This window comes from Manis javanica, chromosome 5 (genome assembly GCF_040802235.1).
Source record: "Manis javanica isolate MJ-LG chromosome 5, MJ_LKY, whole genome shotgun sequence".
In the NCBI taxonomy this organism is placed as follows: domain Eukaryota; kingdom Metazoa; phylum Chordata; class Mammalia; order Pholidota; family Manidae; genus Manis; species Manis javanica.
The window spans coordinates 7,789,033-7,813,614 of NC_133160.1; the positions used below are offsets into that span (position 1 = coordinate 7,789,033).

At 44.8% G+C, this 24,582-nt stretch overlaps 1 protein-coding gene across 3 annotated transcripts in view; it reads right to left on the reverse strand.

The window, feature by feature from the left end:
- TSHZ2 (teashirt zinc finger homeobox 2) overlaps window positions 1-24,582 on the reverse strand; it is a 414,422-nt gene that overhangs the window by 82,857 nt on the left and 306,983 nt on the right. The window lies entirely within an intron of this gene.

A 24,582-nucleotide genomic window follows, 5' to 3' on the forward strand; every position in this document is an offset into this window, starting at 1 on the left:
GGACAGAGGGACGTCATAAACTTTACAAAGCAGGTTTTAATGTTTGTATGGTTCCCAGATTTCTAGGGCAGAATCTCCATCCTAAAGAATTCATCATAGAGGCCATGCCCATCTGTAGTGGGTTGAATTGGATCCCCCTAAAGACATGAATGTGGTACCTGTGAACAAAACCTTATTTGGAAACAGGGTCTTGGTAAATGTAATCAAGTTAAGATGAGGTCACATAGATTAGGTGGGCCCTAAATCCTATGACTGATATCTTTTAAGAAGAGAAGCCACATAGACACATGGAAAAGGAGCCACGTGAGAGAGGAGGCAGAGGTTGGAGAGATGCAGCACGATGCAGGGAACACTTAGGGATGCTGGAAGCTGGGCGAGGCCAGGAGGGATCCTCCCGCAGAGCCTTCAGAGGGAGCTCGGCCCTGGGACACCTCGATTTCAAACTTCTGGCCCCCAGAGGTGGGAGGGAATTCACGCCTGCTGTTTTAAGGCCCCTGAGTTTATGGTAGTTTGTGATGGCAGCCCTGGGAAACGAATATGCCATCTTGCAGCCAAACCAAGCCACACATGTACTTTGCGGGCTCCCACCCTGTTGTTTTAATTGAAATTGTTGTTAATATTTACAAACAGGGAGATTTGCATAAAAGTCGTGGTACCTGCTTCTTTCTTTTTTTCCTTGAAAAATCCAAGGAGGTGACAGTAACCCTGGGATCTCTTTCCTGGGTGGTGACCCTGGAGCTGGGCTGAGCTCCCCGAGGCGGGGTCTGTCCCACTCGCTGACTCGGCCGCCAGCTCTCCTTACCCTTCCTGCCTTCCTCGGCCCAAGAATCTATTGAACTGCTCTCCGCATTTTAAGGACCGGAAAAGTGGAATCCAGACATAGAAATGCCGCGCCTTGTGTCCCCCGGCGTGTCTGAGACAGAGCAGGGCTGGGGCACGCGCACTCCCTGCTGCTCGGTGCCACTTCCACCTGCAGAATGCCACAGGATGCTCCCGGGAGCACGCCTCCCAGACTCCGAGATTTCACAGACCCAGCTTCCGCACATCTCAAGGAATTGACCAAGACTTCCCAACACTTTCTTTTGCCAAGAATGTTAAAGAAAAAAAAAAAAAAAAAAAGAACACTGCCACTACCATCTTTTCATGTAGAAAGGGTGATTCTGTCACCAATGAGGCAGGAAATACAAACTCAGAGGAAAAATACTGAAATTGTATTGGCTCAGACAGGCTGTTCACGACGCTCCTGCAACTTGCTTCCTCCGCCCGCTCTTCCCCAGCGCGGAATCTGCCCTGCACGCGGGCTTCCTTCCCGTTCTTCGAACGCACAATCATTCCTTTCCAGTTGTTGTTCCCTTTCTCCAGAGCACCTTTCCCCAGGCATTTTCAGGGCTCATTTCATCGATTCACTCAAATCTCTACTGAAATGTCCCTTGCTGGACCTGGCCTTCCTCCACTGCATTGTCTGTACCCCTGGGCACGCTTTACTCTGGACTCTGATCACTACCTCCACAGTCCGTTTTTGTTTATTGATTGCTTGTTTGTCTGCATTATCATAAGAACTACATGGGAACAAGAACTCTGTTCCCATCAATGGCTAGAATAGTGCCTGGCTCACAGAAGACACTTACAGAATTTTATTACACTGTATCAAGTGCGGTACAGTATACCAGACTGAGTAAATTTCCCTTATTCCAAACCCCTGACAGTTGTCTTTATCTCCCCTCATTTTTCCCGTAACAATCCTGACTCGTTATCAGTGCATGGACTCACTCTTGGGTAACAGCATGGTGCTAAGTATCACCAGGGCGTCCAAGCCTGGCCTGGTTTGGTTTAGCAGTTGTCATGCTGCATAACGATCTTGATCTTGTAGCCTCTGCAGACTCAACTTCCTCTAAAAAAGCCCACCTGCAACCTCCCCACCCCCCCCTAAACCAAAACCACACAGACCAAAAACTGACAACCAGCCAACCACGGAGGAGCAGCCCCTGTGGCCCCGTCTGCAAGCGGCTGTGATGGCCCCTTGTCCAGGGCCGGGGAGACAGGTGCATGACTCAGACTGGGACCTGGTGCTGTATCACGTGAGAAAACGGTGCAGAAATTACTCGAGTGCAACAGCATTCATCATTTTTAAATACCTGATATTCATGAAACAATAAAACTAAGTAGATTTGTCTGTGGTTTTTACTTCCAGTCATTGGCTTGTCAGAAAGAAAAGGAACGAAGGAAGAAAGGTGGAAGGAAGGAAGGAGGAAGGAAGGAAGGAGGGAGGGTGATTAGTGTCTCTTTGCTCTCAGCAGTGCTGACCATCCTAGGATTGTCATATAAAGTAAGTATACAGTAAAGTCAGTCTGACTTGGGTTAAGTAGAAAAAAGTCCTTGCAGAATTAGCAGAATTCTGAATTGTTTGGCATTTGATAGGGGCATCATAGAGTGCTAGCTAAGCGTGTGGGTTACGGCTGCGGGCTCAGGTCTGCAGCTCGGAGTGTGCACTGGGAGCGGTGAGTCCTGGCCAGTTGTGCTGCCCAGGCCTTCATCTGCACAGCTGAGCTGACAGTGGTGGCGTCTCCTGGAACCGTCACCAGGATCAGATGAGATAATCCATGCAGATTGCTTGGCATATTGTACCACCCGAATATTGACATCTATGGTTATTATTATTTGAAAAGACAGATGGTTCTGTTACTTTCGAGAATGTGTGGTAACATAAGCCATTGGTCAAAAGGGGGAAAATATGCCCCACCTGAATAACAATAGCCATCCCTAACGCCTGAGGAGTCCTTCCTATTTGCCGTGATCTTGAGGCAGCTTCTCTCATGTAACGTTTGCAACAGCTCTATGATGGTGAGCCTACTGTCACCTGCTTTGGGAGGAGAAAATGGAATGGTACAAAAGGAGTCATTTTCCATGAAGGTAGTAAGAGGTGGAGCTGGTATTAGATCCCAGACTTTTGGAATTCGGCACTGAAACATTTATTATCGTGTTTGGAATCAACCTAGGTGTTTTCACGCACAAAAGATGAAAACTATTTTTAGAGGTTTTATGTCCTAAAATATCCTTCCTACTATCTAATTTTCATGACAGATAGACAGAAACACAATAATGTATCCACTCTACAGAAAAATTCTCAGTACAACTGTGGACCGTGTGGCTGACTGGCTTGATTCCTGACATCAATGAAGGAGTCCAAGAAACTCTGCCTCCATGGTGGACAGTAAACACTTCGCCCTTTGTGACTTATTCTAAAATAACGCCCTGGGAGAACGCCCGAAGGACACCTCTCCAAGTGGGGCAGAAGACAGGCAGTCAGATGCTTTCAGTGGAGGCACTTGGCAGTGTGCAGTCCCTCTTCCCCACCTTTGCTGCATCAGAAGATTTGAATGCCAAGCCCTTCCTGCCTTGAGGAAAGGGAAACTATGCTTTGACTAATTCTGGCTTCGGGCCTAAAGATTCTTCGAGATTTAGAATCATGTAAGAATGAGGAGGAAGAAAGGCTTGTGTGGTCGAGGCAACAGAGAGCTCTGTTCTCTGGCAAAAGAGCCATTCTTCCATCAGACTAAGACAGGATGGGGTTGGTGGAGAAGGAAGTGGGTTCCTAAGGGGGCATCCCAGAGATCAGAGCTGGAGGGGCTCTTCTAAAAGAGACACCAACCCATGCTTGGAAGGAGTTAGATGAGTGGCTTTGACAGAGAACAGCCATGAAGCATTGGTTGAAAATCCAGAAACCATGTGGCTGTTGAGAGATTGCCAGCAGGCCACCATGTATTTGCACCACTGACCATTGTTTGTCACCTGCTGTGGGTGCATCACACCTTCACAGGATCGAGTTGGCCATCTTCTCGCTGAAGAGGCATTCATGCACGTCCTAAGGTACTGTTCTGTTTCCCTGTAACTTATTCTATACAGAAATCCCTGCTCGCAAAGCTCTAGACATGATGAATCCCTGGAAAGGGGGTGGAATGGCGATCTACAGTGTATATTTTAGGAGTGCACACGGAATGAGCCAGCTAGAGACCCCCAGCCTGGGACGGCTGTCAACACACTCCTGCTGCATGTGTGTGCAAGGCGCAGGAGCCTATGGGCAAGAGCCAACTGGCCGCTTAAAGAATGTTTTAGAACCAGAAAATAGGCCAATCATTTCGGCCTAACCATCACTCTTAATGACAAAAGCTCCCTTCATTCTCAGGCCTTGGCTTCCTCAGAAGCCAGAGGAACGCATAACCATTCAAGGACAAAGGTCTTCTTGACTCACAAAGAGCTGGGGCATCTTCAGCAATGGGCAAATGGATCGCTCGCCCCTGTTGCAGGGAGGGTTTCTGCTGCTCTTGGCTGGCCTGCCTCTTGGCACACGGGGCCAGCGCCCTGGAGAGCAGCCGTTAGCAAGTCCCTGCTCTACCAGAAGCATCCCTTTCCTAAAACCGAAGCCGTTCCAGGCCACGGCAGGATGACAGAGGACTTGGCCATTGCTGTAGAAACGGAGTCATTAGAAGCGATCCGGCCTTTGCCCAAATGGCAGCTTGGATGAAAGAGGGTCGTAAAACTCCCACTGGAAGTTTTGCTGGAGTTGGCGACTGCATCTTCTAAATGTCGGCACAGCTCTGCCAAAGCAGGAGCTCCTACGAGCCAAGACAGCCGTCCTGTTTGGGGCTTTCCCATCGGGATCTCCAGCAACATGCCATTCGGAAGCGTTTGAAGAAAGAAAAAAAATCACATCCTTCTCTATCAACTACTGACTTTGCAAGGCAATATTTCCCACATGCTGGGGGTGTTGAGAAGAAAACAAGCAGGGCCAGATAATACTACTGTATGATTGTCTCTCTCTGCATGCCTCTCCCCTCTCCCCTTTCCATCCTTCGGGCGGGGAATAGTGGCTACAGGGAGGAGTGGGGCACGGTGTAAAAACAGGCCACTGGTAGAACGTCCTGGCTTTTGTTTTAAAAATACTATGAAGAAAGGAAAGTTAGAACATCTTAAAGATGCTAAGAACTTTGTCCTGCTTGCTGGCAGCCCTCAGGGGAGGTCACAAGGCTCTGGGTGTCCTTTGGAAAATGGGAAGATCTGGCAACGCTGACTTTTGGCTTCCCACATGGAGATAATCTGTTGCACTGGAGCAGAAGCACCTTCTCTGGGACGCACCTGCTCCCTTTTCACTGTGCCCACCCACCACTGCTTCAGCAAGGGGTCCAATTCTGGACCATAAGGCTGAGTGTCTGCTGCCATTTGTCCTGAGCAAGGTCTTCTCTGACTTGCCCTTAAAATGTCAACACCCTTACCTCTAGCTCCTTTTTTCCCTTTCCTGCTTTATTTTTCTTTATAGTCTGATTGCCAGGTAGCATAATCCACCTGTTATGTATTTGTTTCTTATCAGCTTCTCCCAACTTGATAAGGGAAATGATCTTGTCAGTTTTGTGCCCTACTGTATGCTCAGTGCCTGGTCCATAATAGACGCTCAATAAATATTTGTTAAATGAAAGGAGGGGTGTTCTATGAATCCATGTTTCTATTAAAAGTGGGGACAAAAGATGTGCCTATCTGCATGACTTTCCTGGTACCTGAAAGTTCTGCTCATCAGCGTGATCTGCTTTATTTCTGTGGGTCTGACACTTCAACCCCTGGAGACTGGTTTACAGGGTGGGGTTCTTCAATGTTGCAGAATTGTCTGTATCTCAAGATTGGCCCAGAATAGGGAGAGAATCTCAGTCCTGAAGGAGCCACATGAGGAAGGATAATCGATGACCCAATGATACACACCAAACCTTGATGGGGCCCAGAGCAGGGGCCCTCAATGCTGTCACACTCAACACCCCCCTTTTCAAATAAATGGTTTGGAACAGCCATCTTAGATTGGGCTCCCCAGAAGTTGAATTTGGAACAAAGTCAAGAGCTGAACCAGTATATATGGGAGGTGATCCCAGGAGGCACTCTTAGGGGAATGGTGGAGTGAGACAGGGTGGGGGGAGAAGCCAATTCAGGATGTGTGTGATAGTGAGTTACTACGCTGGGCAACTGAGGCTCATTCCCACTGGGGACCTCGGGGAGGCGTGAGAACATGCCTCAGTTATCTCACCTGAGGGACCCGCTCGCTGTACCACTGGCCAAAGGCTGCTTCCAGGGCAAGGGAAATGCTCTGAGGCTGGGGGCGGCAGGGGATGGCTGAGGACATCTTCCTATATGTGGAGATGACTGCCCCAGGGCCTGGGTGGGACATCGACCGAGTCTGCTAAACACTCCCTGTGCAAATCTGAAATCCTCTATGTATCATCATAATTTTTTTAAGGACAAATAAGAGGAAAATATCTATAATAAAATATGTATGTCAACATGTCAGTACTTGGGCTTGACATACCTAAAGACATGCTAAAGCCATCAGATGCCTCCCCTTATACATAGAAACACTGCCCACAGCCACGAATATCGATATGGATCTGTGTGTTCTACGGAGGCTTGACCGCCATTCCCAGTGTTGCCTTTACAATGTGATTTTCTGATATGTGAAATGAATCTTGGGAAGGTTAGAGCTAAGTACAGTTTTCCTCCAGTTCATACAGTATTACATTCTTGTAAAATTCAGTTCATATTAATACTGTGTGTGGGTGTGTCAGACGGACTTAGGGTCTAGGCTCAGAGAATTACATGCTGGTGCTCCACCTCTATGACTACCGAGTGGACACGCAGAGGTCGAAACCCCAGACAATTCTTCATGGTGTGGGACTGTCTTGTGCATTGTAGGGCATTTGTCGTCCCTGACCTTGACCACCAAAGCCAGTGTCCCCTCTCAATCTTTTTGACAACTGAGTCCCCAGAGGGACTTTTTGGAACGCTTGCTAGTATCACTTCCATTTAGGAACTACTGATTTACGGGAAGGGTGGATGGGAACTGTCAAGGGTGACTGAGACGTAATTTCCTATTAACTGAGATGAATGGGAATCTGAAATAAAAAATTAAGTTGAGTTTTAAGAAGGAGAGTTGATGTTGCAGGTGTCCCTGATTTTTGTGGCCAGATTCATACTCACTCCACAAGCAGAGAGGAATGCTGGAGAATTCCTGAGCTATGACCCCATAGTGTTGTCATTTTTTTTCTCTGGAGGAACTATCATTTATCACCAGGACAATACCTGCCTATTATGTTGCAGGCCTAGGGAAGATGCTAAAAAATATCATTTCTCTCAAAGAACAGCTTCTTGCAAAAGTGTCATTCTTTCTTGACCCAGCATCTAAATGCAAAGATCCTGGGCAAATAATAGAGGAGTTTGCTCATCTTTGGGGTGTGTGCACCAGTGCAGAAGAATCTGACAGGCTTCGGGGTGTGTTCTTTAGTTACCAACCCTTCAGCAGTGACGGTGTGGAAAGGACCTGCACACAGAGCCGGGCCAGGCAAGTCCTGGGGGCTGGGTGGGCAGGGCCAATATGGAGAATTCGGTGCATATGGACTCTCTATGCTTCACTGGTCTAAAAGCAACCTGAACTAGCCCTTTGGGTGAGATAAGGGAGAGGCTGAGGCAGCCTCCCTGGGCTAAAGACCGTATTAGCTAAAGCGGAAGGAGATTGGCTATCGGCATTTTACTGGACACACAAGTTTCTAATATAAATTTTATCACAGTGCAGTGGCTAAAAGGGCTGGCTCTGGAGTCAGACTTGCTGAGGTTTGACACCCTGGGTTCAGTGTTTTCAAGCTCTGGGTCTTGACAAAGATACTTACTTTCTAGCACCTTAGTTTCCCCACCTGAAAAATGGGGATACTGCTAAATTTGGGGCTTTGTAAGGACAGGGTAAGGTAATCCACGTCAAAGCTTACAGCGCAGTTTAAGAACATGCGAAATGCTGGTATTATTATTAAAATTGGGACAAAAATCACAACTTCTGGGCACAATAAAGTATTACATGGTTGATATGCTGGGAATAAAACAAATTGTAGTCTTGGTGAATTCAAGACAGTATCTCATCTACTTCTAGGACATTAGTGGCTAGCACAGTGCTTGATGAAGAGTAGAAGCTGAAGAGACATTTACGGCCATTGGCTGACAGAGGCAGAAAATTCAGGTTAGAGTTCACAGAGTAGGCTGATGAGATAACCACATTCTCCTGATGCTAGCCCCGTGTAAATTAAATCTTAGGACAAAAGAGAAGGTGATCTGCATAACAAAGAGTGTACAGACGAGGGATCATATGAGTTATGGTCTAATACTAAGTAATTTTGTTATGATTGCACTGTGTTTTTCAATACAGTATGTTTATTTACACTATATTGGCAAAATACATCATTTCTCCCCTTACTCTGAAGTTTTGGTTTTTCATTCAGATGCTTCCCCGCTAGAGAAACGCAGCAAGGGCTTTGACAAGGCATCGATGTTACGCTCTTGAACTTGAACTCTATTGAACTTGCACCCTTTCCCAGTACCAAAGCCGGTGTAGGAGTTGAGTTGGCTGCCATATTTATTAATCCTTTCTTTAGTCCTGAAGACATCTTTCTAATGATGTTTTAAAGATAACTTTTTCCCCACGATGTTTGTTGAGGGACTGGCCGATGCACGGGTAGAACTGACCCAGGGTTGAAGCCTGGTTTTGCTGAGGTACCTGATGTGTGACCGCGGACTTCCCACTGCCATCGCTGGCACGTGATCCGGCTCTTGCCTGCCTCTCTGACTTTATTTCCTGTGTGGATCCCTGCTCCTCCCCCTCCCCTGTCTTTCTGTTCCATCCTCGGGCTTTTCTCTCTGTCTCTAGGACAGACGGAGCACATGGCTCAGAGCCACTGTGTTTGCTGTCCCACTCCCCTCAGGCTGTCATTGAGGGAAACATACAGATTACAATCACCTCATGCCAGCACAGCTCAATCGTTTTTGCCAAATTAGTGTTGGTGTGAAGCTGCTGTTGCTGGACTTAACAGACGAAAATATAGGATGCTAAATTTGAGTTTCAGGTCAACAATGAATAATATTTTTGGTATAAGCATGTCCCCTGCAGCCTTATTTATGAAAAGCACTTCAGTTTTCAGAGATTTTTGGATTTCAGAATTATGACCAAGGGACTGTGGTCCTATGTTATTTTCTCCCTCTATAGATAGGAAACTGTGGCACAGAGAGGTTGAATAACTTGGCTATGATCACACAGTGAGAAAGGGGCATGGCCAGGTTTGTCTCTCCAGGGCGCCTCTTTATGAATGAAGTTCTCCAATGCTGAGTTTCTTTATCTACAAAGTAGGATTGTAACTCCCACTTCATGGAATTGTGGAGAGGATCCAGTGAAATATTACATGCAAGACACCTGGTGCAAGAGGCCCTCAAGAAATAGTCCCTCCGGATATTGCCTAAGAGAACAACTGGGGGAAAAATATGACCAAGGGACTATTTTTAACCAGAAAAAGCATGCCATCTTGGAAATATTAGTCAGTGTAGCTCTTTGTTAGACAGATGTTCACAATGGATATTTGGGTTTGGTTTTTAAAATAAAAAACAACATTCAAAGCAGTCCTTTCACAGGGAAAGGACAAAGGATTTTGTTGCCGGGAATATCTGCCAGCTGAGTGAAGTTTTATTTTTGCTTCATTGAGTGGCAAAGGGACTATTACAAAAAAAATCTCTAATGGATGAATGGTTTCTACAGTTTATTTCTCTAACTAAAGCTAATTTACCGTTTTATTTTAGGTACAAATTGGTGGATTTTCCCATGAAAGAGTTGGAAATGAAAAAAATAAATGAATAGAACCTTTTTTTCCGCTGGGTTTCAGTTGCTGGGTTTTGTTTCGGTTCCCCCAGGTTCAACGATTTCATGGAAACAATCCACGGCTGGTTTTGCCCTTTTTTTTTTTCTCTCATAAAGATGGAGAGAAGAAAACTGCCTCATAAATTAAAAGGATATTAGGTGGCAAATGAGACATTGGTTGTTTTTGACTCACAGCAACAGTCTTTGGGTCTCAGGTACATTACAGCTCTTTAAAGAGACACGAGTTTGGTGGTAAATGTGAAAATGAAACTAAACCAGCCATCCCTGGTTCTTTCCAGGAATAGTTTCCACTTCAGAAAGTCCAGACTGGGTTTGGAGTAGCATTAATATTTTGTTTTCATAGAAATGTCTCCTTCTGGCCCCTGTGTTCTGTCCTGATGGCTATGTATGTCATAATAGCTTCCATGTGTATTCAGTTGCTCACTCTAGGAATAAACAGAGTCCGGAGGTCCCCTGTGGGGTCGCCCTGGGACAGCCCCAGGAGACACAAGTATCACTTGTCTCATAGCTCAGAGATCTGGTGACTGCATGGGGTGCACGATTAAGGATACAGAGAAGTCAGCATCTCAACGGGGAAGAGGCAGAGCTCATTTCACTACACATTCAGAGGCCTGTTTTCATTCCTATTATTCTTAAAATAGACAATTCCATTTTCATGGGTGTGTAATTGTTTTTGGAACACAAACCATTTCTGGACAATTTTGCACCAGGAGCGAAAAATTTTATCATTTGCCTTCAACAGCTTAAAAATTTATTTTAAATGGAATTGAAAATTTGCCTTCAAAATTCAGCTTTCTTCTAATTACAAATAAGCCCAGGTTCTAAGGGGATAGTAATAACAAGTTATTGAATAAATTAATTATATTGAAAGTAGGAATTAATATTATTTGTTATGGAATGACAAGTAATAATGATTATTGAAAAGTACTGAAATAATCCAAGTTGGTCCCTGAAACAAGGAAAAATTGAATTCGTGCAAACTAGTGAAAAATGTTAGACTGAATTCATTAGCATAAATTCAGAAAAACTGCTTTTGTTTCTGTGTATTTTTTTGGGGGGGGGTGGATTTAGAAAATTATGTTATAGAGATAATTTTAGGTTCCCTTCCATAAGAAAACAAAGCAAAGAAAATCTTTTGCTTGTAATTTTTTCTTTTTCACTTGTTTCCATTTATTATTATTATTTTTGTAATTATTATTGTAATTATTATTTTCCATTTTCTGGACTGTTGTCAATGCTTAGACTCTCTATTAACAAATATAGGACAATAAGAAGCTGAATGATAAGAATAAAAGAGTTCACCCCATCATCTAGCTATGCCCAAACAGCAGAATGGGTGGCCACTGGTGAATCAATATGTTGCACCCCTTTTGGATTCATAGAGTGTGGGTCCCTCTGAGGAGAGGGAGTTCTCTCTCCCCGTTGGACATATCAAAGGTTTGTTCTAATTCATGGGTTTGTTCTTCCTTCCTGGCCAGCCTATCCAGAACCTTCCGTGGGCTAATACCTCCTTTTGCAGTCAAAACTACAGAAAGCCATCCAAGCAGTGCTGGCTACATAATTTGTGGAGTCATCATGTGCAAAATGAAAATGAGAGGCTTCTTGTTCAAAAATTATTATGCATTTCAAGATGGTGCCAGCAGAATATTAAACCAACTATGGAACCCTTCTAGGCGTAGGGCCTGTGTGACTGCACAGGTGTATGTCCATGATGCCAGTCCTACTTTCAAGCGTAGGAGAGTGGTTAAGATTTTAAGCTCAAATCATAGCCCTCCTCAAGATTTCTTGAGCAAATTATTTTGTAGCTCACTCTCTTTGCTTGTAATAATTATCCTATCTCATAGGGTTATTATGGAGTATAAATAAATTAGCACATGTAAAATCCCTAGAAAAGTAAGGATGCAGTATTGGCAATTATTACACTTTTTAAAGAAAAATGTTATCAACTATAAATCACAGCATGCCACTCCCTTGGTTAAAATCTCTCCATGGCCTGTAGCATGTGGGACACCCTCTGTAATCAGACCTGCTATGTCCTGCAAGAACCTACTGGTGCCCACTTCCCCAGTTTCTCCTCTCAGCACTTCCACTCTTTGCTCAACATACTCAAACTATCCTTGCCTTCCACTAGTTTATTACACAAGTCAAGCTCTCCCTCATCTCAGGGTCCTTGCAGACTCTCTGCCTGCAATGTTCTCCCAACCCCAGAAGCCCCCTCTATGCATACACTCCCACATAGGTTTAAATGTCCCCTCTTCAGGAAAGCCTTTCTTTGTGTCCACCTTCCTTCTTTTTGTTTTGTCAATACCTTTATTGAGATATAATTTATATACCATAAAATTCACTTATCTAAAAGGTAGAATTCAATGATTCTTAGTGTATTTTCAGAGTTGTGCAACCTTCTCCATAACCTAACTTTACAACATTTCTCCCTGCAATAAGAAACCCATTTGCAGTTACTCTTCATTCCTATCCCCAGTTAAAAGGAACCAGTAATCTACTTTCTGTCTCTATAGATTTGCCTTTTCTAGACATTTTATATAAATGGAACCACACAATATATGGTCTTTTGTGTCTGGGTTCTTTCACTTAGCATAATGTTTTTGAGGTTCATCCATGTTGTAGATGTATCATCTTTTATTAACTGCTCATTAGTATTCCATTGTATAGATAAACCACATTTTATTTATCCATTCACTATTCATTGAGGACATTTGGGTGTTTCTACTTTATGGCTGTTGGGGACAATGCTACTAAAAACATTTGTAAGCAAGTAAAAAGGTCATTCTTGACCATCCTGCCCAAAGGGGTTTCCTTGTCTCCCACATATTCTCTTTGAACTTTGTTAATTTCCCTTAGAATATTTATTTTCATTTGCAGTTATTTTTTCTTTGCTTTAATAAAAAAAATGCATCCCTAATTAGAGAGTAACCTCCATGGAATAGAAACTAGGATTGTCTTGATCATCAGTATATCCTCAATGTTGGGTACACTGTAGGCAATAAATAATTGTTGAGTGAATGAATGCATACATCTTCTATTGAACAAATTTTGGTAGAATGCACATAATACGTAAATTATATATCTGATCCCCTTGCCCAGTCAACAAATGGCAAGGTACCATTATAAGGCAATATCTATTCTCCTAGGACCACCCCCTGAATGAAAAGTCATTAAGAACAGTGTAAGACTTGAGGTAAAGGTCAGATGAAAAGTGTGGATACACACATACAAAGGAAAATAATTTGGAACTAATCACATATCATAAAAGGGAATGTATAAATGACGGCCAGTTCTTTATAAATATTTATGAAGCAAAGGACTTGCTTATATATGAAATTGTGCACTTAGAGGGTCTGGTTGCACGTCTAAGGCTGCGCTTATCTTCCTCAAATTAATGACATCTTTCTAGAATTTTGCTCTCTGAATCTCTGTATGATATTAGAGAATAGGTAAGACACACATAGTGCAAATATGTGGAGATAAGTAGAGAAATCAGACAAACATATATAAGCAGAAGGGCATGGTAACGGAAGAAGAGGTCATTTACTAGAAGTGGTATAGACGGACCACTGTCTTTGTGGGACACTATTCAGGAATACCAAAAGGATTTGCAGCCCCCCAATTTCCTCTGACCAGCTATAAAGCTATGATGCCTAAAATTCCAACCTTGCTCCTTGGAGTAAAGGGATCAAAAGTCTCTAACAGAGTGCATATGGGGAGCTAATTGATTGCCATGATCAATTTGGTATAAATTAATCTATAAGAGGATTTCCAGTTACCTGTGGGGCCCTATAGGATTTGACACAGACTAGCTATTTTTTTGCTGAGAAAGGTGAGGTGATAAAAGTCTGACTTTTGGAAACCCACAGGGTTGGTGTGCTAGGCAGCTAGACAATAAATCCAGGATAAAGAATGATCCTGAGTGAGAAGCCAGACTGAAACATAGACAGGTGAAGAACTGGCCCCAACCAAACTTTCAACACCATCCAACACTCCTTAGTTGGATTATACATTTCTGTCATTTCGTGTGGACTCTCATCATTTTAGAATCAGAACCCAGATTGCAACAGTCAGTGAATGATAATCTTATAAAGGGAATGTTCAAGAACAATAGTTAACTTTCATTGTGCATAAAGTATGTGTCAGCCCTGTACTAAATATTTTGAGTACATTGTCTCTCTTAATGCCTCATAAATTTATGAGGTTTCTAGTTCTATCAGATTAGGAAATGAAAAGAAAGGATATTAGGAAGGTTTGCTAAAGGCCCTAACACTAGTAAGTAGAGAATTTGAACTCAAATCTGTCTGACCCCAATTTTCTTCCTGTTTTCTTCCCTGAGGCCAGTAGGGATGCATCTCTCTGATGTCCCCCTTTGCTACCAGCTGCAAAAAACCCTCTGCTATTAAAGAGATGCCCTGATCAGATCAGGACACCTGAGACAGATAATCTCTGTATTTTAAGGTCAACTGAGTTGAGAAATGAATCTGCAGACCCCTTCACTGCAGGACCTAGATTAGAGTTTGAATAAACATGAGATGGGACTCTTGGGAGGCCATCTTCAGAATTTTGCCTACCACACAGTTTTTCAAAATTATGGAATGATGATAATTGAGTTAATTTTTTATGTGACCTAGAATGCTATCTTTCTTTTTCACAGAGAATCAATTGATACTTATAAACACCAACATACTGGAGTTCAGTATCATTAGAATCCTATTTGTAAATTGATCTCTTTATTTCCTTCATTTTTTCCCTCCATCCTAGACTCTCTGGGTTTTGTCAAACACTCTCTGAAGTCTGCAATTTGTTGGAGTTCAAAGGAAATATCACTTCCCACTTCCCCAGTTTTTAATAGTGAAAAATATTTTATAACTGATTCTGGATAAAGAACCAAAACCTTTTCACTCAATAAGGGAAAATAGTGAATTAATAAGTATTTAGTTTAATTTTTACAAAACTGAGTATTGGTAGATCAGAAGTTGACAAAAATTATTCTGGTCCAATCTGTGGATCAAATGTCCCTTCTTCACTTCTTTCTAATAGATGGCATTTGAAATGTTACATTTTCATTTCAGACTGACAAAAAAAACCAGATCAAACCAAACCAAAACAAAAACCCACCCAGCACTATTCTGAGGCCAAAAATTATGGCTAGAATCTCAAAGTCATTTTATAACAGCCTTGTTCCTGGTTGCCGGCTTCTCAAAAATGCCCAGAATCTTACTGAAAAGAACTTATTCTAATGAAAAAGGAGATTTGATGAAAAGGCATTCTCTCTCCTGGTTTCTTATGGGAAAAATCTGAAGTTTCAAGGTGACCACAGATTATGATAATATGCAGAGAAATCCAGGAGTTTCCAGGTGGAACATTGGCAGAAAAGACAAAATGTGTTTCACAGTTGTGAAGATTAGTTATACTTTCGAAACGCTATAAAAGCCCTCAATCTCAATCACTTGTTCATTTACATGACAAGTATTTATTTTTTGTCTGTAAAGTGCTGGGCATTGGTCTAGGCCTACAGAAAAAGCAGGGAATGGAACAAAAACAAATTCATGACCTGATGGAGGCTACCTATGAAAGGTATGACCGGGTGTGCAAGAGACAGTGCTGCCTTAAATGTACCAAGTAGGCTGCATTGTCATGTCATGATCAGACCTGCAGCCAGATTGATATTCTTCAACATGACACGTATTTGAGGTTAGAATCCTTGAGTAGTTTCGAGCCTGAGGTTGATAGTCAAACATAACAAAACCCTCACAAAGCCACTGAGGCAGAGAATTGCAAAAGACTGTATCCCTTAGAGGTCCCTTCCAATCTCAGATTTCAGTTGCTTTCTCTCAATTGATTTTTTTCCCCCTCAAAATGGCATAGCAGAGTTGCCCTGGGGGGTGGGAGGGAGCTGACTTCCTCCACTGAGAACCACCTCCCATCTAAAAAGAAATCATCTGTGGTAGGCTGAATAATGGCCCCCAAAACAGGCACGTCCTCATCTCCAGAACCTGTGGCTATGTTCCCTTATGTAGTAAAAGGGACGTTGACGATAGGAATAGATGAAGAATTCTGAGATTAGAGGGATTATCCAGGTGGGTCCATTGTAATCACAAGGGCTTCTATAAGAGGGTGGCCAGGAGGGTCAGAGCCATTAACAGGAGACAGGCGAAGAGGCTGGAGCCCCTTGAGGAAGGAGCCATGAGCCAGGAAGTGCAGGCAGCCTCTGGAAGCTAGTAGGGCAAAGAAACAGATTCTCCCCTGGAGCCTCCAGGCCGAGCCAGCCCCGCTGACACCTTGATTTTAATTTAGTGAAACTGACTTAAGACGCCAGACCTCTGGAGCTATAAGATAATAAATTTATGTTGCTTTAAGTCACTAAGTTTGTGGTCATGTGTTACAACAGTGGTAGAAATGGGTACATCCCTGAGAATGTGCCTTAAAACCGCACATCTGATTTCTGAATAATAATTTCAGGAAATAGTGTAGCCCCTTTCAGAATTCCCATGGGAAAGCCGCACAGTTCTTGGGAAGGATCAGACCCATTTTTTGCATGAAGAGCTCATACCTACAAGCCTTGACTGTGCATCAGGTGCTGTTCTTAGAGTGTGACAGATATATTATTGACTAATTTCATCCTCAAAAGGATTCTTTGAGGAGGGACCATTGTTATGCAATTTACCAATGAGGAAACTGAGGCGTGGTTTCCCCTTAGAGGCACAGGGGGACTCAGACTGAAGGGGCTTGGCTGCCTTGGGAGATACCTGGACACGCTGTCCAGCGGGACTCTGCAGAGATTTAATCTCTGAGCAAGACCAGAGTCACTGAGGATAAAGGATAGTGAAGCAGGCCAGGTCATTTTGCTGAGTTAAACTGCTTTTGATCTATGATGAAGTGTAATTATAACGGTTATAATCTCGTTATCTTGCTATCCTTTGGGGCTCATCAGGCAATTCCGGCAGAACTTTTGCAAAAATCTTTGCAGTCACGACAACCAGGTTGGAATAAATGTTTCATCTTCCTCAAGGAGGACTTTAAAGAGACGTCTATTTACTATAGAGACCCCAAATACATCCTCTTCTAAGAAAAACATTTGGAAAAATGAGATAGAGTCTGTACACTGAAAGAAAAAGCCTAAAACCCAAAAAACAAAAAACGAGGATTTTTTAGAATTTTTAGGAATCTATCTTGACAGTTTCCTAACTGACCCCCCCTGTATAGTCAATGATTTTCCACGAACTAGGGGACTGTCTGCGTGTATTCTGAGCACATACTTCCACATAGACCTGGAACTGGACAGAGATTTTTATGTCTGTAGCCTCTGTACCTTGTGCATTGCCATGGGGGTGGCCATGGGGGAAAGTCCACAACCGCCTCCACTAGATCCCAGTTCACCTCTCCTTTAGTCGCTGCAGAATATCTGAGAGTGTGAAGTCCACACTCAGTGACCTACGTAGATGCAAAGCTTCTCCACTTTAACGTGGACGGACACTTTCCTGCCTCCACACACCTATTCCTGGTGGACAAGACATTCTACCGAAGGATCCAGGTGGGAAGGGGCCACGGCCAGTGGGCCAGCCTCACAGGCTTGGCCTTTTGTCAACAGGAGTAGCCTGACTTTCCTTCGCTTACCCCTCGAGGAGTCTTCCCTGCAAAGCTTCGCAACCACAATAAGATATTTACAGTCTTTATAGGAGAGATCAAACCCACACCCAGATGTCACATTTCTCGAATTCCATCAGTACATCAGACAAGCCGTCTCCGGGAAGAGGACCTTCCAGCGGGCAAGTTCAGAGCGCGCTGGCTGCCAGGGCCGCCCCCTTCCTATTTTCTGTCGTGCACCCTGAGCTTTTGTTGTCTCTGCAATGCTGATAAATCAATCCATCAAAAAATTTCCTCAGTGAAACTCAATCAAGAAAGGTCATGTCAGCGGGAGAGGAACAGATTAAATTAGCATCAAATTAGACATGGAAAGTGAGTTCTGTCAAAATCATCGCAGCGCTCAGCACAATTAGAATATGTTAATTATGCATTTCATTAAGGTGGATGTGAGATGAAATGTCACTGGGGTAGGCATCCGAAAAAGGGAAGATTGCCAGGCACAACTTTCTCTAGACAATGTGTGACACCTTCATTAACATCAAGGATCACAAGTCTGCCTTGACTTTTTCTGTAAAGGATTAAACCATTAACTGTTTGCAGGCTCCTCTCATTTGTGCAGGGGTCCCCGTCCCCTGCGTGACTGGCTTTCTGTGCTGCTGCCGTGGCCCCAGGGGCTGCTGGGAGTGCCCGGTGGGCAATGGAAAGGGTGGCGGTTTTTAATGAACTCCCTGGAAGCTTCTCAGGGATCACGCCACTGCCTTAGGGGTGGCAGGATGCTGAGAGAGGAGAGAGGAGAGAAATGAGGGGTGAGGATTACAGAGGAAGGGGCGGAGGGCAGGGAGGAGGCTCTTGGCTTCATTCTAGGGGATGGGAGATACAATCAACGTAATAGGGGACGGGCAGGAGGGGATCAGATACAGATTTACACTCAGCAAACTAATTTGGCGAATTATTTTGCAGATCGCTCTCTGAGTCATGGTAACCAGGAGGCATTTTCCTAGAGTGAAGTAGTTCCTCTCCAGGTAGCTGCATAAAATACTTGTGAGATGCTCGCAGTAGTGGTTTTAATTTGCGCCGCCTCCTTCTCCTATGATTCTTACAACATATCCTTTCTACGGCTTTCTCCACCAGGGGGAAGGACGGGCCGGGTCCCCTGTGCGGGTTACTCCCTTGACATTGTCCCACTCGACCCCCTCTACCAGGTGTCCGGTGGCAATGAGATATCTCTTCCTGGGGTTTCCAACCACCCCGTTGCAGAATGTTCTTTCACACATGCCTTTCCTCTGCTGGGAACACTCACCTCCCCCACCTGTCTGCCCTGCTTAACACCCATAAAAACACATGTCCTCACTTCGCTACATCACCTCTCATCTTCTTTCCCAAGTCTCAACTGAAACACAGCTTTTTCCAGGATGTGTCCCTCACCACCTCCCTTAAATCTGCACTAAATACCCTTTCTGTTCTAATAGGACCCCGAGCTTGCTTGAATTCAGCTGTCAGTTTCTGCTGCTTGCACGCAAGTGACTCTAACGCACACACTCGAACTGTTATACTCCTTACATGGCCCAGCAATTGCTAGTTGAATTGTCCACCTAGCCACTAGGTAGTCAGTTCTGTATTTCTTGGTGGAAATACACTCATCAATGTATATTTTAAAAAAACCTGAATGACCAGGTTACGGAATTTTACTATGATACAAGTTCCATTTTTTAGGGATGGGAGAGAAAGCAAAGGTTGTAGACTTTATTTCTAGCTTTTCCCAATAGGATTGCTTTCTTCTATTAACACATACGTATCAACTTACATCTATTTCTAACATAGCCAGTGGGAATTCATTTTCTTTAATGCTTAGTGTAAATACAAGGTAGGACACATGTCACTGTGGTCTTCTTTTCTCATATACTAAAGGTATTATTCTGTGAATTTATCTGATTTTCTCTTTCTTTTTTCCCCTCTCTTTTTCTTCTTCTCTTTCTCATTCTCTCAGACAATCACTTTTAAATCCAGATTCTTTTGGGAATTTGGAACATAACCTTAGTTTCAACTATAATGGCCAAGCAGGCAGCATGATCCAGTAAGTGGTATGGCGTTGGGTATGCCAATTTCTCTTCTTGGTTACATGAGACTAGCCTTCCTCATCGCATGCGTTAATTGGGAGCATACAGGCAAAAGGCAAGACCTGGTGCCCAGCACATAATCCCCAGTAAATGACAGTGGTGCCTGGGGTGACTACGGTGATGATGATAGGGACTGTGAGCTGGTATCTGTGCCCTATCCCGAACCTTGGGGAGGCAGCCTACAGTCCTAGTCTGAAAGTATTGCATCAGCATAAACATCTCAATTCGCAAGGAGAAAAGACAGTTTCGGCTACCATTGCCCATTTTAAATTTTGCACGAGAACAAGGAAACATGCTGAGGACCGGGGCCCTCTGGCAGAAACACTCCAGAGCTGTGAGGTTCTGCCGGGAAGCTTTGCCATGTGCCGAAGGCCCAGAGGAAAGCCCAGGAAGCTGACAAGGGAAGCCAGGAGCTGGAGCCTGCGATGGGCCATTAATGTTTGGCTCTCCAAACTCTCTCATTTTCTGGGCTTCATTTAATTTTTAGGATCACCTGGGGCCCAGCCTGTTAGAAAGGGGAGGACAGAGGAAACTGCTCCTGAGCTGGCTCTGATTCAATGATGCCAACCGCCTCCTCACCTTGTGGCAAGAGCCCGTGGAGGGGAGGAGGAGAGGGCTAGCCTGCCTGGGCACAAAGCTGCCTCCCAGCCTCCGGGCCTCCTAGCTTCCTTGTCAGCGCTGCCATTGATATTAAAATCAAGGGGCGGGCAGAAAGCTCCTGGCAGCCCTGGCAGAACTCCAGGCTGCTCTAACGAGCCTCACCTGGGCTAATTACATTTTTTTTTTTTAAACCCTGCCGGAGAGGTTGGAGCTGCCAGTTGGTCGTCCAGAATGGTGGCAGTCTGGGATTGCTCAGCGTGGATTTCTTTCTATCTCTTAGCAGTTGGAGCTCCGAAGGGCCAGGAAGTGACCGGAGGATCTCTGGCTACTTCCTCATGTGGTCACCCGTCAGTGACCCTGCTTGTTCCACAGTGAAAGGGAAGCTGTGAGAAGGAGGTGGTCCTTAGCCTGGCTACTCCAACGGTGGGCTCACCTGCCATCTTCTTATCAATACGGGCTCTCAGGCCTCCTGCAACCTGGACTCAGAATCTGCATTTTTAACAAGAGCCGCAGATGATGCGTATGTACAGTCAAGTCTGAGAAACCCTGAGGACTAAGGTGAGCGTAGTTCTCACTTCCGTCTTCTGTTTTTCCCCGCAGTGACTCAGAGAGAAAGAATTTGGAATCCGTTCCCATAGGCCCATGCACTGGCCAGCACGTTCCTTTTCACTGTGATGGCATCATCAGCGTTCCTGATGGCTGCCAGTGCTTGCCTGGCTCGTGCCCACCGTTTACAGAGCGCCGACACAGTCCTGACCTCAGGGGACCCTTGTGGAAACCTATGGGGCAAGGCTTGTGGGGAATCTGGGCCAGGGTTTCTCACCCTTGGCATTGCTGACTTGGAGCTGGGCGGTTCTCGGTCGTGGGCTGTCCTGTGCCCTGCAGGACCTTTAGCGGCATCCCTGGCCTCCACCCACTAGATGCCAGGATCCCCCGCCCCCAGTCCCAACAACCCAAAATGCTGCCAGGCATTGCCAACAATTCCCTACAGGCCAGGCCTCCCCTGGTGATTTCAAATCTCATAAAGCTACTTACTATGGAGTCTGACCTGGGATAAATAATGTAACCAAAGAATTATTCCTCTTGGAAAAGAAGGTAGTAATTGCATTTACTTTGCATTCTTGTGATGAGCATCCAGTGACCGATCACGGGAGGACATTCTTATGAAGCTGAATGGGCCTCACAGGGGCTTGCACTTGCTTCCACCCCGTCCCATGTTATAGACGAAGAACCTTAGGGGTTGGCACAGGTAAGAGACTTCCTCCAATCTAGGCCTATTGCTCTCTTTACAATAAAATCCTTCAGTTTTATGTGGGAAGAATTAAGAAAATGTGCCCTCCATTGAGGAAATTACGGAAGGGCGAAGATCACATTTCTATGGTTGAGGAATGATGACTACAGGCCAGACACTGTGTGCGGAGCTCTGCAGGATCACCTATGACCACACCGCCATGTGGTACAGACAGCACCCCACTTTACAGTTGAGGCAGCAGACGTTCAGAGAGGCCCACTACCTTGCCCAGGAGCACACCTTAAACTACATGAGCCGGGCCCGTGCCCATGACTTAGCCTATCTCAGTGTGGAGGGACTCTATTGTCATGGAGTGCCTCATGCTGCAGGAGGCCAGGTGCTGCCTTCCCCATGTCTGCTACGGCACACCTCCCGTCCCATTACTTACTCATTTCTTCTCTTTAAGTGGATTTACTTTTTGGCTTAAATATTTTAAAAGGCGTTTTCTTGCACTCCTCTAAATTGAAAAGCAGTTTCAGCTGTCACGTGAGGGAAGGGAATGAGTTTTCCATGTTGGGAGTCAATGGTACTTCATTATCTTTGGTAACGGTGAACAAAAACCGAATCTGGGCAGCGCGTGGTCGCTCAGCCTCTTGCATTCATTAAATGTCCAATAAAAAGGCCGGGGAAGATCCTACGGTTGGCTCACTCAACCCACTCACAGCCAGCTTCCCTATATATTCCCTCCAGGGGAGGCTGAGACTCTAAATCCTTCCCCTTATGCCTCCTTTGCTGCCAGGGGTGATCATGAACTCATGTTCTGCCAATGAGATGCATGGGGGATGGGGTCCTTCCCTGATTAAAAAGGCAAAACCTTGCTAGGGGATATTCTTTCTCCACCTCCCTCTTCGTGATGGTTAGTTTTACATGTCAACTTGGCCGGACTCTAGTACCTAGTTATTCAAACACTCGTGGGGTTGCCGCTCTGGAGGTATTCTGTAAATGTGGTTGAAGTCCACCATCAGGAGACTTTAAGTAAAGGAGATTATCCTTGATAATGTGGGTGGGACTCATCCAATCAGTTGATCTGAAGAGCAAAATTAAGGTTTTCCTGAGGAAGAGGGCATTCTCCTGTGGACGGGAGAGCAGCTTCAGCCCCACTCTGAGAGTTTCCAGCCTGCTGGCTTGTCCTATGTATTTCAGATGTAGCCAGTCAGACCCACAGTTATGTGAGCCAATTCCTCAAAACAAATCAACCCACTGGTGTATATGCACATATCCCACTGGCTTTGTTTCTCTGGGAGAATCCTTACTGAATGCTCTTCTTCTGACCTTTTGCAAAGGAGACATAAGATAGGAGGACGCAGTTGCCCTCTTGCTGTCGTGTGAGGAACAAGCACGGGAACAAGATTTGATGTGAAGCCTGATGGAGCAGGAAGAGTGAATAATGCACAAGGCTCCATGGTTGCTTCATGGTTCTTTACCTCCCGGCTCGGACAGCCTACCTCCAGGTATGTTAATGTATCTGAGATCAGAATGCATCTTCCAATCAATGACATCTTAACAATGAATTGGCAGGAATGTGGCTGGGTTTTGATTTTCCTTTAGAGGAACTTCAATCATGACACATCTTATGATCGTTGGTACCTTTGATTATTAATTAACTATGGTAACTGCAAACCCAGTACTGCATATTTTGGAGTGTCCAACACTCAAGTACCTTACCTCGCTGGGCTTGAAGCTATGAAATAACCAGCCCTGGAAAGGAATTGGGAAAGATCAGCCTTTTGCAGCTGTGCACAAAAACCTTTCTCCTGCCAGCGCCCTTGTCTTTCCTCCTGCAGCTCAGCCATCATGTAACAAAGTGGTCACAGGCTCAACCTTTGATTTCTTAATAAAGGTTTCTTTTAAAACAAACCGATTCCCCCATATACTTGCATTTTACCTGATGAGAAAATAAAAGCTTTCCTAAATCCTGTCACTTTTCACCCCACAGAATCCACTTTCCGAGCTTAGTGTGGGTTGAAATGAGTTTTTTTTTTTAACTGATGAAAATATTATAGGAATTAAAAACCAAACCCATTAATATCTTGATTAGACTCCCCACGTTAATTGCGGATTCTTTCAGGCGACAGAACAGGTCACTGCCTGGGCTTAATGTGATAGCAGCATTTAATAAAAGCTGCATTTAGGAACAGCAGTTTGCAGCTAAAACTTTTGCTGCCTGGCAGATGAGGTTGAGAAGCGATTTTCCTCTCTCAGGCTGCGGAGGAGTAACAGCAGATACTGAGTGTTGTCTCCAGGGGAAGGGGAGCCGGATCAGAAAAAGAGAGCCACCGGCTGATTATTCTTTTCCTTCTTAAATGCCCCGCCCTGAGAGCTCAGTTTCTCTCTTTCCCTCTCCTGCTCTTCCAGAAGAGGATGATCACAGTGACTCTCCTGTGCAAAAGGAAACAACTCAAGGGAATTTTTCTACCAGAACTTTCTGGGATTCCCACCACTGAGATTTCTACCTCCTTCATCTATGATTCTAAGGCGGGGGGCAAATCAGATGTCTACAGGTCCAAAGAGGGAACATTAAGGGTTGAGTGGCGACTGTGGCAAACTAAGAACCCAGGTCCTGTTTAAAGGGACCAACCCTACTGAGCCTTTGTCTATGGTCCATGCACTGTATTTAAAACATATCCGGAGTCTACGCGTGCCTCATCACCTACACGGTTAGCATCTTGGTCCAAGGCAGTGGTGGATATCAAATTCTAGCCTACATCACACTCACATCAAGGGCTTGTTAGAATGCAGGTCAGTGGGCCCCACCCTCAGAGGTTCTGATTCAGTAGGTCTCTGGTGAGGCCGAGAATTGGCTTTCAAACCCGCCACCAGGTGGCGCCAATGCTGCTCGTTCAGGGACCACCCTTTGAGAACTATTGGTCCAAGGCATTGTCATCTGTCACCTGGGAGATCACAACAGCCTCCTACTGGTCTCTACCTTGCCTGCTTAGCACTTGTCTTCCCACTGGGACACTGGTTCGTCAGGGCCCAGCTCTGCTCACTCTCATCTCCTGGCTCCCACCAAGTCCCAGAAAGAGAATCAAGCACCTCAGCCCTGTCTGCTGTCCCCGCACAGGCCTCCCTGGTGTCCGAGAGAGGATTCATGTCTTTCATTGGCTTCTCTCTGGTTAGTTACTCTCTTCAATTCAAACTGCTCTATTACAATTTCTCAGTCATACTGCTTTGTAATTCCAGTTCCTTAAATAGTCTTTGTTAAGAAAACAACTTTACTACACGTTCCTACCAATGATATCCATAGTTTCCGAATGACC